A 13,340-nucleotide genomic window follows, 5' to 3' on the forward strand; every position below is an offset into this window, starting at 1 on the left:
ACTTTAGTGAATGGATGAATTTTTGCATAAATCATTTAATGATTTAGAATAAAACATTTAGTCACGTTTTTTTTGGAACGCCTAACTATCCATTGTATTTTAAATGCCTGTGTACATTACTGTCTTATTAAGTTTGAGATTTTTTTATTCTATTGATAATAAGCCTGTAAAAACTTAAAAACGTTAAGTGCCCCATTATGCTAATTTAAAGATTCCTAATTTTGTTTTGGAGTCTCATACAACAGGTTTATATGCATCAAAGGTATAAAAAAACACTTTAATTTTCTCATAATATACATGATTGCACATCACCACATTTTTAAACGAAAAAAAAAAACTCGTTCGATGATTAAGTCCAAAGACATAAAAAATTACATTATGTCTATGATTCAGTCTCTCTCCGAGAGCTTACTCTGCTCTGATTGGCCAGACGGCCCAGTCTGTTGTGATTGGTCTAGCGCTTACAGCGCGTGTCGGAAACTAAACTCCGAGAGCAGAGCAGAAAACAGCATTGCTGCGTCCCAATTCGCATACTATCCGTCCTAAATAGTTTTCGAAAATAGAACTAGTACGTCCCAAATCGTAGTATGTTGAAATGAGTGTTCCAAAGAGACCCGGATGGTCTACTATATCCGGTCAGAATCCGAAGTGCGGATCGATGCACACTCTAACGGCTGATATTGCACACAACCCATGGCACGTTGGACGAGGATTCGTTAGAACAACAAACACGAGTGAAAAGTGTTAAAAAACTACAGACATGGAGGACGCGCCGAGTCCGGCGGTAGTGTAGAGACGTTTAGGCCGGAGCCTCTACGCCGTAGACTACGCATTGGTTTTAATTTATACTTCTGCGTATAAATACTTCTTATATATAATACTTCTGCGTCGGACCTACGCCGGAACCTCTACGCCGTAGCCTACGCTTCGGTTTTAATTTATACTTCTGCGTCGTTGTCCGCGTTGACGCACGCAGAGGGAGCATGTGAAACCCGAGGAAGCGGTTTGAGCTGACCAATCACAGCGCTTGCGTCCGCGTAGAATAGACGCGTTGTTACATTTTTGGAGAGGTGCACGTCAGGGTACGCCGGAGGGTACGCGCGCTACGCACAGCCTACGGCGTAGCTACGGCATAAGTTCGACGCAGAAGTATAAATTGGGCTTAGATGGTCATAGCCTGACTCCACCCACTGGAAATATTTGAAAAATGCTGTAAAGTGGGCAGACCCCAGCGGAGATAGAGGGGACGAACCGAGGGCGGGGCTTAGGGCGCGGGGGGGGGGGGGGGGTTGGGGGGGGTGATGGATGGGGGGTGCGTGCACCTGAGACCCGCAGTGGCAGCTGCTGTCAAACTAGCTAAAATGGAGTGATTCAAGTAGCTTTGCAACAGAGCGGTCATTTGAAGTCGAGAACTTTTCTCCCCCACCTTCACCTGAAGTGGAGGAGGGTGAATTGTCTGTGGACACCAGCTCAAACTGTGGTCTTAACATCGCGATCGGCATCCGATTATTCTTATATTCAGTAATTTTTTCCAGGATTATTATTATTATTACGTTCATTATATTTTGCTGCTATGTGAAAAAAATAATCAGCATATCGCGCCGGCGCGTTTGTCGACACCAGAGGGTTAACTTTAGCCTAATAAGAAGTAACATAAATGTGATTAAAAATATATGCTCACTCACATCATGACGCCGCTGCGGTGGTGGAGTTCATGCAGGAACAGCAGCGTTTGGCAGCGCGAGCTGTGGGGAGAAGCCACTGATCTATATAGAATGACATTATATATATGATTATATTTATTGATATATGAGATTATATATAAGATATATATATATATATATACATTATATATAAGATATTTATAATATCATTATATAGATCAGTGGGAGAAGCCCATTTCCACCTCCATTGCATTGGAGAAGCAATCCCACGTAAAATGCAGGTTGCACACTGGAGCGATATGCGAGATTAACTACCTAGACTACACGAAATAATCAAAAAATAACTATATAAATGCTATGCTAACTATATGCTAATATATATCTATCCGTTTTCAATACTCGTAATTCCAACTCCTGACTCGCTACAGTAGTTTTGGCGGAAACAGATGCTTTTATAATACCAGGGGCTGCCACGGGCGTGGTGAGCTCGCACCAAGAGCGTGACAAAGTGACGTCAGAGAGTATTCTACGTCAGAGAGTACCCCTACTGCAGGAGCTTTCCGTTTAACCTGAAGAGGGCAGCACTCAGACGTTTTTACACCATATATTTGAAAATTAAAACACTTTATACCCAAATGTCAAAAAATGTACTCGAATCAATGAACAGCATTTATGAAGCTCCATTCTTACAGATAAGTAACTACAAAAAGTTGTTTTAGTGTTTAGTTACTCTTTAAGTGATTATAATTATCAATATAACCTGACGAAAATGTATTTATTCAATGTTGGCTACGTTATATTAGATCTGCAGCCAATGAAGATCATGTAGGCGGGCATTATGCGAGAGCGTTATCTATGCAGGTCGCGTGATTTTTTTTCCCAAACCACTTCAGTGGAAATCCCGCCCTGCAGCCGATTTAAAAGTTTTCATTGGTCATGTCAATCACTGTACTGATTGCCTACACCAAACACTGATCCCTAAACCTACCCGTCACTGTTACCTAAACCAATGAAATCGGCTGCAGGGCGGGATTTCCGCTGAAGTGGTTTGGGGAAAAAAATCACGCATGCCATGCAGGTCATGGAAGTGAGACTGGAATTCCTGACGACTTGCCTAGGCAGTTTAGAGTCGATTCTTTTTTTTTAGGACACAATAACTTTATTTATCGTGCACTTTCGACTTTACAACTTTGCTTATCGTTTACATTTATATTGCACACTGCATGAAAGGTAATATTCAACAAAGTATAATAGGGGTGGCCTACTTTATAATGATAATGATAACATTTACCAAAGTGTAGCCTTACTGTCACGTTAATTGTGATTATCTTTTATTCTATTGATAACAAGTCAGTAAAAATGTCCACCTATTTCAACTTAAAACACTTAAATAAATTAAAATTGTTAAAAAATTTAAAATGCTGCCTTATGCAGTATAAGTAAAATCAAAGTCATTTAAATCTGCTGCTCTCTGTAAATGACTGTATATTCGTTGTTTCAGATTAGCAAAGTAATATCAAAAACAGATGAATTACTGTATCTGGACAGTTGTACAAAGCCAACCAGCAGTTAGATAAGAGGTAATCAGTCTTATCCAATTTAAACAAGAACGATCAACATTTTTTCATGTAACTGACTTTAAAAAGTTAGGACCAGTCTTAAAGAAAAATATATGATAACTAACTTGTACGAACTTGACTAACCCTAACCCTATAGTCTTAGCAGTTTATGCAATAATTATACACTGTTCACTTGTCCTGATGAGTGGCCTCAACCTTTCAATGAAGCCTTTACATTGCTTTTCTAGTTCTGTATGATAATACAAAAGTCTTTAACAGTAAGAAACAGAAACAAAACATCTGCGTATTGTGTTGTGGAAAAACTTTTGCACTGTCCCATTACACTTGGCCTACTATTTAAGTATTTAAATAAAAAACATATATAGGCCTATATTTTATATATTTTTTGGAAATTTGGATGGGTCTTTGGATATATATCTATGGCTATATCTAAAAAAAAAAAGAAAAAAGAAAGAGACGCCGCTTGTAAGAAATTTTTTATTTGATGGCATCAGAAAACCCACCTTGAATTAAACCACTGCCACAGCTATAACACAAACCAGGCAGGTAATACACACTGGTCTAGAACCCAAAGTTTACTTAAATTGATCATAACAGAGTGTATAGAGTGTATATAAAAATGTCTAAATAAATATCCTGCCGCATGACCTAAGTTTATTTATGTAATGATATTAATTATGTTCAGATGAGTGAAGTGTGGGTACAACACTAACAGATGTATTCAGATCTCCTCACAGACTCACAACAAGGATTTGTAATGTGGGGGATACATTAAGGACGGGGTCTTTGAGTGAGAGTGAGAGAGAGAGAGAGAGAGAGAGAGAGAGAGAGAGAGAGAGAGAGAGAGAGAGAGAGAGAGAGAGAGAGAGAGAGATTGCTGATAACACGCTCTCTGATAGTGAGAAACTGTCACAGCGTGTGCAGGGTGCACGACTGTGGTCATTTGCTTTGGCAGTAGTCCTTTGGCCAGCTTTCACTTAGCTTTTCATAGCCTCTCTTAGATTGAATAGAGTGTCTCAAAGGGCTCTAAAGGTGCCTGAACAGTCTGCCTCTGATAAGCGCCCAGGCACTTTTATGTCAGAGCCTGTCTGTTCACATCCAGTCCGTGCCAACTCATAGAGCCCTGCAGTTTATTACACTGTCGGGATGGGGGAGTTACACCTGACAGGTTCACTAAACTGAAGCAGAGAACAGCTGTATCGATTTAAATTGACAAATTGTTTATTAACAGTTAATATATTGACTGATTATGGTTTTGCTTGCTTTATTGTTTCTTCAGTAGTTCTTATATTCATTATAATTGTTGTGATTTCATGCACAGATAATGTACGTTTGCCAACACATTTCATACAGTGATGTCCTTTATACTTCATTTAAACCTATTTTATCAGCTTATCACTTATCTTCATCTAAACTATTTTCTTTAATTATCATGCATGTATGCAAGCATTTTATGAAATCCGCTTTGACATAATTTGAACAAAATAGAATACTTTTAAAATGCATTTTGGAATTGACAGGACTGGTTAAATGAAGTGGTGGTAAATGGTCAGTTACAGCATATACTCCCTTAAAACACGGTTAACTCTCTCTATATTTTAATTTGTGGACATACATTCATGACAGGAGACATTTTTTTTCTGAAGATGATGAATATTTCCATCACAGTGTCATTAACACAATGGAGCCACAAGGGAGTGACAAAAAAAAGTAAAAAAAAAAAGATATATAAGATTAAAAATAAACGAGTTCATAAAAAATATATATAAATAAATGTGATTAAAATAAAATATTAAACTATTAAATAGACAAAAAAATAAAGATTTTGATTAATATAATTTTTTTTTATTAAACAGTACATTTCTATAGTGAGCAAATGGCTTCTTAAAAAAAATAAGACACTTTTAATGTTCATATATAACAATGTAGGCCTATATAAATAAACAAATATATTTTTATATATAAAAATCATTCTCACAATTTTTTTTATATTGTACATTCATAATCGCAACACTTGGATGCAGCTGTGGTTCTACAAACATTCCAGCAGGGGTAGCTGTTGGTCTATGATAAAATGATTATTGCATTGCACGATTGCTTCAGGGTACAGTTCCTGAACATTTTCTATACATGTATGCATAATTACATTTTTCAGTAATTTTTAACAATAAAACATTCAATGTCATTTTTCAAGAAACTGATTACCACATTATTCATAAACCCACGCGTTCCTACTATTAAACATGATTTGTATTCGCTGATAGTAGCTACGTGAGAAGGATGCAGCCATGAGGCACAAAAGCGCATGTATGAAGCCGATCCCGAAAACAGAAATGTCAGGTCAAAATTACATTTTCTCATGTTTGTTGTATATGGCTATTTTGCAGAAGCACAGTTCTTATATTACTGAAGCTATTTTCCTCTCGCCTGCATCTCCACAGGTCGTTTCAATGGAAAACAGTTTTTGCATAATCTCATTGGTATTTGTTTGTAAATTGGTGCGCTCGAGGGGCTGTGCGCATGCGCAGCGGGATCGGCTTCATACAGCGCTCACTTTGTTCAGTTCATCTACACTCTCAGCCAGTGGCGTAGCGTCTGGGCATGCAAGGTATGCACGTGCAAATGGGCCCGGGCCGATAGGGGGCCCCGCCCATGGGAAACTTTTAATTAAAACGAGATAATTCATTTTTAAAGAGTAACCACAATAAATATATTTTTGTATGCATGTCATGTGTAATAATTTATTGTGTCTCCGTAATGTCTAATTTCTCCGTCATTTCTTGTTGTGTGCGTTTATTATCTTTTGCACCCGGCGGCTGCCGTAGGTCTGTGCCGTCATTTTTTATATGACTGCATCGCCGCGTCAAATTAAAAAAAGAAAACAGTGTGAGAGAGGATACTAGCCACTAGCTAATCGAACATTGGATGGGAAAGGATGGAAAAATACAAACATAAAAGTGGGGCCTTAAAGAGAAAAAAGAAGGTGGAGAAGTTAGTCGCGACACAAAAACTACCAAAAATAGAGTTTTTTGTGCCGACCTAGTGCGAATGACAACGATGTTGAAGGTGAGAGTGAAGTTTTGCCAGCTAATATTAGCAGTTGCATGTCTTTGGATGAGAACAACAATGCAGCTGCTGACAGCTTGATGAGGTGCCAAGAGTCGAAAGAAAGGCCCGGAGAATGCAACTAAAATGAGTAAGTAGTTTTTACATTTTGGGCCGCCGTGCCAAGATCATTAGTTCATTAATATTGACATTGGCTGAGCCTTGGTTGGTTTTAGACTTGTTTTTGTTCCGTTCTGGTTGTGAAAAGTTGTTGGGTAGAGTGTTTTTTTAATGATATTGTTTGGTATGGTATTTTCTTGATACACTACAGTGAACGTCTATAAATGTATCATAAATTTATCTTCAATGTACTTGGGGGCGGGGTTAGGGGGGCACGTACCATTTTATTTTGCATATGGGCCCGGGACTGACTTGCTACGCCACTGCTCTCAGCAGAACTCCCTGAATGTTGAAAGACCCCAACTTTGACAAGAATGAATTCCCAGCATGGTTTATGCATGTTAGCGATGGTTTGGTGCTGGTTATTTCCTTAAAAAAAAAGCAAGCTTAGGCTACACCATTGTGTTCAGCATGTTTGCTGCTGGTCCGATAGCTGTTTTTTTTAGAGGTTTTTCCAACTTGCAGCACTTCCTTCAACATTTCTGGCCAATTCACTGATTTGTTAGAGAGTCTAGATGATCACAGACTAACAAATCCCTCATGCTTCTCTGACAGTCTCACCACGGCACTTCAAATCAAAGACATGGAGAACTGAGACAGAGCAAAGGCGGCCCAACATCATTTAGAAAAGTCACCATTCAAAGCCTTCTTTCAAAACTCTTATTAGACTCGGTGAAGGGAGATTACAAGCAAATAAAATTACTTTAATTGTAATATTGGATTTCATAATGGCCTCAGATATGTAATTATGCCCCTCTTAAACTTTTCATTAAAAAACCATTTGGCAACAACAAAGGACATTATGCCGGGGCGTGCAGCATTTGTGATGGCGCACAGCTTGTAGGTATTAAACATATTTCTCTGGGAGAGAAAATAATGAGCAACCCAAACAGCAGAGAAGGACAAGAAAATGATAGCAGGTGAAAGAGCAGCGTTAATTAATGTGAGATTCAGTGCACATGCAGAACAACACAACAGGAACAGGGCACAGAGCGCCTGCCATTTTAAGCATGATGGACATTTTATCTCTTACAAACAGCCTCAGAGTGACTGCATGTGTCAAAATGTAATCCATGTTTGATTATTATGGCCATTCCATATACAAGTTTCAAAATTCTGGACAAAGAAGATAATGCTTCATGATTTGTATGTGGTTTCATGGTTTGGTGCTGGTGATTCAAATATACACAAATATAATCAAAACACATAAAAAAAAGAACACCTAGGCTAACCAAATTATACTTACAGCAACTAAATCTAATTAGTATGATGTTGTTTTCCAGTGTAGAAACGTCTAAACATCCTTAAAACAAGTTACATTTAAATGAGAACTGCATTAAATAACAGGACCTGTTTTTAAAGAATCTTGATTTTATTTTTATTATCCCATTGGCAAATAGTTTTGCTTATACTTTTTGCATAAACCACTTTTTTGTTTTTTTCTTCATGCTTATAAAAAACCATTTGCCGATGGGATAAGAAAAAGAAACTTCATATATATAATATATATATATATATATATATATATATATATATATATATATATATATTCCCAAATATGAATATTCAGAACTATTAAAAGGCCTTTTTTTAATGGACGTTTAGATATTTTCACTGGTAAACAAACCAAAAACAGATTAAGAAAATTATTTTTTGCATCGTTTGAAGTCGTTATTTCCATTGGTACAACTTTCCATAAAATCGCTTCTATGGAAACCTCTTTTTTGCATAAACCTATTAGAATTTGTTTATAAGTTGGCCAACTTCTCCTTTGACCTTTCCATGATGACTTACATTGAGCCCTCGGAAAGAAGAAGGGGAGTGTCAGCACGTCGTGTGACTAAAACTAACAAACCGTAATCTAAAGATGAAGCATTCTTGGGCGACAGTGTAACCCGTCGTGGAGAGGTCGGCTTGATAGCACCACTTGTTGTTTTGATGTGTTAAATAGCCAGTTGTCAACAGAAGCCAAATGCTGATGGTTGAGCCACTGTGTAATGGCGGGTTTAGACTGATAATCGGATGTCTACAGTCACGAGTGGTTAGCCAGCATATAAACGTGGCAGTTATGGGTTGGTTTTACATGCGTATGCAAACTATGAGAACAACTTTTTTATGGTCTGGTGCCAGGGAGCGATATGCTGTCTTTTCATGTGAAATGCAGTTCTATAGAAATTCAGATATTTGAAATTATAAACATGCTCCGGTCAATGCACTTTGCTGACTAGCCAGGCATTTGCGCTGTAAAGACTTATGTTGCTTGTAGCCCTGCAACCACTACAGAACCTGCCCTTAAGCTTTATGACATTAGTGAACAGGAAGAGATAAGATATGGGGATTGTTATGTGTTCATGTGGTGATAACAGATAAGTGAAGTTTTTTTAATTTTTTAAAGCAGGCTGCCAGACTGTATAGGCAAGAGCAGAGCTGGTCTAATGTCTCTTCGACAGGAAGGAATGTGGAGCTTTTGAGCTCAAGCCAGGCATCTGCAATCATTTAGCTATGGGTGTGCATACAGCGCCCTCCCATCTCCCATCTCTCCATCTCCCCCTCCAGCAGTCATACAGCTCGAAATACTGTACAAAGCCAGCTTAAAAACACTGGGTCAAGTGCAGGGCAGTTGTCAGATGTTTGTTGTTAGTCATATGTCAGAAGTGAAAGCAAACAGATTAAGATATTTCTCTTTTTTTGCAGACAACTAAAAGCACACATTTGCATGCAGGCCAAGGCCATATGCGCCCTCCATATAACCAACTAAGCGTCAGAAGAATAGTAAAACATTGGGGAGAAAATTTGAGTGGCCTGGCCCGGCAAAACCCACCGTCGTGTGTAAGGCTATTCTGAGCGATTGCTTACTGACCCATGTTAAAAGAGCCTGTGGCTCAGGCCTTTCAGTGTAGGTCTCTGGGATTTGCTCTATTGTAATACTTAATATTAAATCGAGTAATTACAGTATTCACCACTGTTCAAAAGTTTGGGGTCAGTGTTTTTTTTTTTTTTTTTTGGAAAGAAATTAAAAGAAATGCATTAAATCGATCAAATGTGTCAGTAAAGACATTCAGAACGTTTAAATTTCTGTTTTTAAAAATCTTTATTTTCATCAAAGAATCCTGAAAGAATGATCTCTGAAGGATTATGTGACACTGAAGACTGGAGTAATGATACTGAAATTCAGCTTTGCCATCACAATGTTACATTTCAAAATATAGGTTAATAAAATAGAAAATTGAAATATTTCACAGTAAAACTGTTTTATAGTTGTTTGTTTTGTTTTGACAAATAAATGCGATCATAAGAGACTTCTTTTAAAAAAATCGTACCGACTTCAAAGGTTGGTGAGGGTGAACCACTTTAGGGGGAAGGCTTTGCTATTCCTCCTTAAAAACATATTTAAATAGTTTATGTTTATCAGTTTATGATGATATATTTGCGAAAATTCAGAACTCTGACACTTCAGCGATTGCTCTTAAAGCATCTGATTGGCCACTGCGTTCATAAGTTAAACAGAGTCGTGTGGGATTGCTTATAGTGCGCAACAATGTAAAACTTATGATGCAGCCAATATTAATCATTTAATTTTCATTTGGACTTTACTACTAGATTTAGTTTAAATGTTCAGGTGCATTTTTAACCCGTGGTCAGGGGAAGGCTTACACACGCTCTGCCTATGATCAGATACATACACATAATAAATAATAGTAACTTGAATATTTAATTAAAATAAAAGTTTTTTTTCCCTCCAAAATACATTTCTCCTTCGGATCATACGCAATAATATAATTCACCGAATGTGACTGCAGACCTAAAATCACTTTCTCCATATGAAGGCCGTCTTATGCGCTGTGGACAAACAGACATCCATATATTTGTGAGAATCAAACAGGGTGAGTGTTCATGGATTTCACACATTGCTTGAAAGAATAAATCAAAGTTTCACTGTTTGATGTGAGAAGTCTCGCTTCCCTATTGAGAACCCAAAACCTCTTTTAGAGATCTTCAGGGGAAAACAGGGAGGCTTATATTACCTGAATACAGCTATTCATCACTATTCATCATTAAAATGTGAATAAAGAACAGTGCTTTTTTGCTACAGTTATTGCATCTACCAACAGGGGCTAACAGGGCTGTATCAAACAATCAAACCAAATCCTGACATTATATTTGAACAAATAAATGTCAGTGCATGAAAAAGCTTTTCTTATACTTTCCTTCTCTATTGAGCATTAGCATCCATCTTCACCAATTGACTCTTTTCCTCCAGCCTGTACAAGCAGCGCAGATTGCAGGTCGTCTGAATATCATGCCTGCTTCGCTCCACTATAACCTCCATCTCTGCCAGATGAACCCAGCTGCAGAAATTCTCATTGGCTTTTATGGTTTGTATACACAATGATGCCTGTGTATGTGAGTGTGAGGAGTCAGGCAGCGAGCTTTCACTGAGGCATGAAGAAAGAGGAAAAAAATCAGTTAAAAAATGAATGAAAGTGGAAAAATGATTTTGGCTGCTGGGGCTCAGTTGGTTTGTCTGGAATTCTCTTTCTCTCTCTCTTTCCTTTCCCCCCTTCGCCATCTTTCCCTGTCTACTTTACATCTTTACTCCCACTCTTTCTCATTTCTCCCTCGTCATCATATCTCAGTGGCTTGCTTGTTTTCAGAATAAACGATTATTTGTTTCCATTCCCTCATATGTTCCTGTTTGCAGTGGATGTGTTTCTTTCCAGAAGCACTCAAAGTCTGACAGCATTACTGTTAGAGAGACTTAGATGCTATTCTATCACTTCAGTCTGGAATTCACTCCGTCTGAGGTCAGTGCTTCACTCCGTTATATGGTCTGCAAAGGATTTGGTCAATATACCGCAGCACAGTTATTGAGTAGGCCTAAATGATATATAGGCTACTTTCATAGGCCTATAGTATTTCTATCTGTATGTGTACTTTTCAGCGTGTAGATGAAAGTTTAGATTGAAAACAAGGGGGAAAAGTATAGTTTAATATAGAATTTGTCTTAGTTTACACCATAGCTACTGCCTAGCAACCCCCAGAACACCCCTGAAATCAAAATGTAAGTTTTTTTTTTTTTTTTTTTTTTTGCTTTTAGTGTGAATATGTTAGTCTTAAGGTTATGAATAAGCTAGTGTTTCAAAACAATGACAAAATTTCACACTTAGGAGAAATAAAGCATTCAAAACTGTAAGTCTCTTACTTCCTCTAAAATGGATTACGGATTTTTATGACATCACTGGGGTCGTCAGCTTCTCATCACATCAAATGCGCGCTAGAATCTAAACTGCGTCCTGCGATTCCCTCCCCCTATGCTATAAATAACACCTGCCCAAAGCGACCGTTGACACGTCACAGGGCAATATTGGAGGTGTGTGTTCGGTTGCTCAAACGCTCGAGTTTTATTCCGTTTTCTAACTGTATGTTGGTTAAGAATGAAATATGTCTAGAATTTATTCACACCTCTATTAAATCCAACGTATCATCAACGCTCGGATTCGCTGTGAGGTAAACTAAACTCTATTGGCTATTTGAAAATGGGGAGAGGCCGTTCAATTTCCCGCCTCAGCTTCCTGTAACGCATCATACAAACCTGCGCGTTCCAAGGTTCTTCAGTGGGCCTTTAAGTTTACTTCTTACAAACTGAATTTTAACATCCACTTCTGTTGGTGTAAGATAAAACTTTTATTCAGATCAACCTTCGCTAGAGGTTTACAATTTAAGGGTTACATAAACTTCAGTTAAAGTGTTACAATTTGTGCCAAAAATTACATGACATCTCATTTACGTTACCTATGTAAAGTGTGTAAAGTGTCTTTGAGTACTCAGAAAAGCGCTTTCAAATAAAATGTATTATTATTATTATTTAGTCTGCATTTCCTAAAATAAGCAATGGACTGGTTAAAAGCAGAAAAAAACAAATGCTGTTTCTGCTAATCTTCAACAAAACTGTTGTAATATTTTATATAGATTTACGATATATTTGTAAGAAGCTTATTAACAAAAAAGTTGTGCATTATATTATAAAAAAGGTAACACTTTATTTCGATGGTCCACTGTAGATCTTTTACTATAAGTTACTTTGGAACTACTGTACATGTCAACTAGCAGTCATTAGAGTATTAGTTGAATGTCTGCTTAAAGGGATATTTCCAAAAATGGAAATTCGGTCATCATTTACTCACCTTCAAGTTGTTCCAAACCTATGAGTTTCTTACTTCTGCTGAGCACAAAAGATGATATTTTGAAGAATAGGGCTAACCAAGCAATAGATGGACCCTACTGACTTCCATAGTATGAAAAAAAAATACTATGGAAGTCAATAGGGCCCATAAACTGTTTGATTAGCCATATTCTTCTAAATATACTTTGTGTTCAGCAGAAGAAAGAAATGCATACAGGTTTTGAACAACTAAGTTTTTTGCTTTATTTTATACTCAAATAATTGGCCAGTGTCGGTATGAAAGATAAGTCAAGTGAGTAATTTCTACTCCACTATGGAAGTTGGAAAAAAATGACTATTTCCAAAAACAAAACGGTCTATGGAGAGAATTGTCCGTTAACTGAAATTTTGCCAGCAAAAATGCTACATTGTCAAAGAAACTGGTGTTTTTTTTAAACAATGCTCATTGCAGCTAGATAGAACATTTATGGCATAGACTAGCAGCCAGGGACCATGTTAACCAGCCAAACAATCAAACACTTCTATGATGAAGATGGATAGACCGACCAGACAGACATACAGACATATGTGGTCATTGAAAAGACAAAAGCAGAAAAATAAATGTGAATATTTTCTCTCTGGTTTCTCTTTCCGGTCCAAGTCTGGAAAGTGCTAACTAGCTTATTAGAGGGAGACAGCAGAAGGCCA

This window comes from Siphateles boraxobius, unplaced genomic scaffold (assembly GCF_051911475.1).
Source record: "Siphateles boraxobius isolate OS27281-9 unplaced genomic scaffold, OSU_SipBor_1 24, whole genome shotgun sequence".
Taxonomy (NCBI): domain Eukaryota; kingdom Metazoa; phylum Chordata; class Actinopteri; order Cypriniformes; family Leuciscidae; genus Siphateles; species Siphateles boraxobius.